General features: G+C 40.3%; 1 pseudogene across 1 annotated transcript; it reads right to left on the reverse strand.

The window, feature by feature from the left end:
- Positions 1 to 767: 767 nt before the first annotated feature.
- On the reverse strand, positions 768 to 4,403 carry LOC137726336 (threonine--tRNA ligase, chloroplastic/mitochondrial 2-like; annotated as a pseudogene). Its single transcript, XR_015962123.1, has 8 exons — positions 3,824 to 4,403; positions 3,216 to 3,363; positions 2,968 to 3,115; positions 2,387 to 2,632; positions 1,889 to 2,266; positions 1,504 to 1,800; positions 1,125 to 1,286; positions 768 to 986 (listed from the first exon to the last, which is right to left on the reverse strand). The product of XR_015962123.1 is annotated as a threonine--tRNA ligase, chloroplastic/mitochondrial 2-like (transcript).
- Between the last annotated feature and the right edge of the window lie 299 nt (positions 4,404 to 4,702).

Here is a 4,702-nt window from a genome sequence, read left to right on the forward strand (position 1 = left end):
GAGACTCAACAGACACCATTCATAGATCCATGACTTAGAATTTCTCAGATCCGGTTGAAATTAATAAAAAAAAATCAGGTATGTGAATTTATACCTCTGATAGTCTGAGCTCCGTTACCCTGATTCCTTTGCCGGCTTGGGGCAAAATAAAAATTAGGGGATACGAATTCAAAATAAAAATTTCTAGTAGTCATCGTCGCTGCTGAAGTAGTCATCGTCCTCGGATTCCATCGTTGTCCGACCACAAAAACCTAATGGCGGCCGGAGAACCACAGAACCAAGAGTAAAAAAGGGAGTGCGGGAGAGAGAAGCAGCAAAAATACAGAGAAGATGGCAAGAGAGGGGAGAAATGGAAAGCAGACAAACAAAAAGCAACATGGGTGCTAGCCAATTTCCCAAACCCCACTTCTGCTAAAGCTACATGCTATTGATTATGATTAAAAACTAAATTAATCATATCATTAATCGCTAATAAATAATGGGTTATGTTTGTTTTCATGAATTCAGGCTCAAAATACGAACTGTAAATCCAAATTTTGAAATTTAATTGCTTTAATTATCTCCTTACCCGATAAAGCCAGACGATCACTGATCACTAAGCATCCAATTCTTGAAAACTACCGAAATCAAAACAACTTCCACTCAATTTCTCAGCAACAGAAAGATCAAGCCAAATCAAAACCAACTTTCAAATTGCACAAAAGAGTCAAAATTTAATTGCTATACAGAACTATCGGTTCAATCGAAAACAATTAGAATTCGAGACCCTACCTCCTCCATTCTCTGAGAGCGAAGCCCTCCTCAGGCAGCATATCCAATGGAGCCAGCAAAACTGGATCGTCGGACCCGCCAAACCCTCCATCAAAGCCCTGGCCGTTCGACTCGGCATAGATCAATGGAGGAGAGAAGGCCTCCGATGCCGGCTGAGTGGCGAAAGCGTCGTCTACAGCGGAGCTGTGGAAGATTGGGGAATCGGTGGCGGAGTCCTTGAGCGACTCGGAGTCGACAAAGGAGTCGAATCGCAGGGAGGAGAGTCAGGGGTTGTAGCCCAGGTAACCGTTGTGCAGGTGGGTTGAGGGTTCTTGAGTTAATTGAACCATTAAACGTGCAACTGCATTACAAACCTGCGAGTCAGTAACTGGTAAAACATAAGCTTGTACCGGCGAAAGCCATAATGGAAAATCCATAAGGACCCCAAAAAATCGCTTCAATGACCCAAGAACAGCTCTATGAATCATGATAGGCCGCTTCTTTTCAGAGTTTGAGTCAGCATATGTTAAGTCAACCTGTACAATTTGGGAAATACAAAAGATTAAACAATTTAAAATAACAATAATAAGTGGCTTTAGTCTATCAAACAAATCCATGTAATTCGCTCAATTCAAAAAACATGCCCAAATCTCTAATGAACATTTTACAAAGTGATACAGAGATAGACGGGGAGACTACCAATTAAAAAATAAGCACACATTAGAGTTATCCCGTCATGAGTTCAGGATTAACCTGTATAGTTGAGCACTGCCACTTCCTTCCAAGGGCATCCTCAACTTAAGATCAATCTTTGGACCATAAAAGGCACCACCACCTTCATCAATTTGATAGCTCCAACCTTTATCAACCAAAGCATCTCTAAAAGTTTTCACCCATAAATCATCATCTCCAACAGCTTTCTCTGGCCTCGTAGAGAGATTGACCTCATATTTGATGAAGCCAAATTGCAACAAAAGTTCTTCGGTAAGATCTAGGACACCCCTAATACATCTTTGATCTGATCTTCTAGACAAAATATGCGGCATCATCCTGCAACAGGTCCCGAGGTTAAACAAAAAAAAAAAACTTTATACACCTAGGATTATAGACTAACAGTTTGCAAATACTAACACCATACCTGAGTAAAACTTCTTACACGAAAAAGACCATGCAAGTTTCCAGATAATTTGTATCTATATACGGCTCCCAACTCAGCAACTCAAATAGGAAATTCATGATATGAGTGAGGCTTCCTTTTGTAAACCAAGATATGAAAGGGGCAGTTCATCGGTCGAAGCTGATAAAGTTCATCCTCAACATTCATTTGATCATACACATTCTCCTTGTAGTAATCCAGATGACCACTTATCTGCCAAAGGTTCACCTTTGCAGCATGTGGAGTATACAGCAGATCATAACCACGCTCTATGTGGATCTTTTTCCACAAATCTTCCATTACATGCCTCACAATAGCACCCTTCAGATGCCAGAACACTAAACCCCCACCAGCATCATTCTGTGAAAATTCAACAATGAAAATGTTCAATGCAAGAATCCTCATAATTACAAAAAATGGGATTGCTAACTGATAAATCTGTGTAAACAGCAGAAAGAGATTCAGGGCAATTCTGAGTACCTGTATAGAAAACAGGTCAAGAACTTGACCAAGGCGCCTGTGATCTCGACATTTAGCTTCCTCTTTGAAATGCCTTCAATTGATCCTCACTCTCCCATGCAGTGCCATAGATCCTCTGCAGCATTGGTTTCTTTTCATCTCCTCTCCAGTAGGCACCAGCAATAGACTCAAGTTCGACAACTTTTCTGTTAATATTTCCAGTTTTTTCAACATGGGGCCATGCACATAGGTCCCACCATTCATCACCTATGAAGAATTCGGCATACTATGAGGAATTATGACATAAAGACAGTCCAATATGACAGGATGCTAGTTCAAAACACAATCAAATCCCAGTACAAGCATGCATATGTGTAAACATAAGTATAATTTGGTTAGCTTGACCAAAAGGTTCCTCCCACCTTCAAATTAGTCTCCTTTTCAACCTGCATATCAATAACTCATTTTTAAAGAGCACCAACAACATTGTTTTCCCTGAGCACAGCCCCGCCCTCTCTTTTTTATTCCTTTATGCACAGTTCCTGCACATTAAATCATCACCTTCCATACTATATTGAGCCTGAAAATAGTGAAACCCTTACCAATATGATATATGGTAACGGGATCTTCTTTAATACTATCCAAAATTTCCAATTTGTATGGTTCGTTGAGAGCGGTTATTCTTTTGTGAGCTTCATCTCTTGAAACTTCTTCTCTTATGAGTGGTAAGTTTCTTCCAATGATGCGATCCTACAAATCACAAAAGAAATGCTCATGAATAGTTTTCAATAGTTTCATGGTTCCAAAACTTTGATACAAACATGATAACTTATACAGAAATTCCACTTACCTTCTCTTTCTTGATTCTCTTCAACTCTTTGTCCGTCAAAGGCTCCATATCAAAATCATAATAGAACCCATTTTCTATCCACGGACCAATTGTCACTTTTGCATCCGGGAGGAGCTTTTTGAACAGCCATGGCCATCACGTGTGCACACTGCAGTCAAACACATATAAATAGTTCATCACCATAACAGCGGAAAAGGCACCATTAATACCAAACTACAAGGAAATTCAGAAAAAAATGAACATAGCTCGACCTCAACACTTTATCAAAATATAGAAACCCATGTATCTTCTCACATTCCCAAAAACAGGATGAAAATTTTCGCAGCTTATGTACTGCTGTACACCCATTTTTCCATGTGCTATTCGATCAAATTTCAAATTACCGAAAAGTTATGTTCTTATTTTCTTCATCCTCACTTCCTCATTCTTCACAACAGAATCAGGTGACAATTAGTAACGTAGAATTGAAAATATTTGATTAAAAGCATCAAACTTTCAAAAACGGGAAGCTCCTAAGAGTCTAAAAGTTCAACAGGAAAGCACTCCTACTTCAATTTAACATACACAATTATAAATCCAATCCAAAGCAATGAAATTTCAATAAATACCGTGTGTCGAATTGTGACGAGGCTTTCGGAGGACTCGTTGGTTGGAAGCACGACTTTCTCAGGCTTATCAGCTACCTCCATCTGGGCATCCTTCAATTTGTCTTCTTGGGTCGAGATCTGAGCCTCCGTGGCCGTCGCCGAGGAGGTGGAGACTCCATTTCAGCCGCCGTAGAGGGACAGAGCCCCGAACTCGGAGCTCAGTGACGTAGCGCAGTGTTTAACTGGGGAAAGCAAAGAAGAGGTCTTTAGGAGAGGGATTGAGAGGAAGGAAGAAGAAGTGGCCATTGCCATTCTCTGAAGGATTAACATCTGGGTTGTGTATGGATTTCAGAATTATGATTGGGTTCGTGTGCAACGGTGGAGGGTGAGTGAGAGTGGCGTTCGTGACTGCATTTCTCCCTCGGACGCCTTAGAAAAGGCGAAGATCGAGAGCGACTGAAGCAGAGGCTTGTGAGAGAGAAGTTGGAACGGAAAGAAAAGTCGAGACGTTGTGGTCGAAGCAGACCTTTCGACGATGATGGACACGTAACCATCCCCTCACCAAATCCCACACGGCGATGATCAAAGTGTGGATCGCAAAACCGAAAATTCCAATCCGAACGGAAATTCCAGCCCAAAGACCCAAAACCCTTTCTGAAGCCCAGTGGCAATTTTGCAAATAATGTTAAATTAGGGGGCAGAGAGACTCAGTTGTAATTTCGTAAATAAACTGAAATGTACCCCCAAAATTGCCCAGTGCCACCTCCCCTACTTTAGACTAAAGTAATTATAATGTTCTGACAGACAAATTCATATTACATAATTTTTCTTTTTTTTTCAAAAATTATAAAGAAATGTATATGGCTATAACTTTTTATCTAATTATTTGTTATTTTTTGA

The sequence above is a fragment of the Pyrus communis genome, chromosome 5 (genome assembly GCF_041283825.1).
Source record: "Pyrus communis isolate YQ-2024b chromosome 5, ASM4128382v1, whole genome shotgun sequence".
Classification (NCBI taxonomy): Eukaryota; Viridiplantae; Streptophyta; class Magnoliopsida; order Rosales; family Rosaceae; genus Pyrus; species Pyrus communis.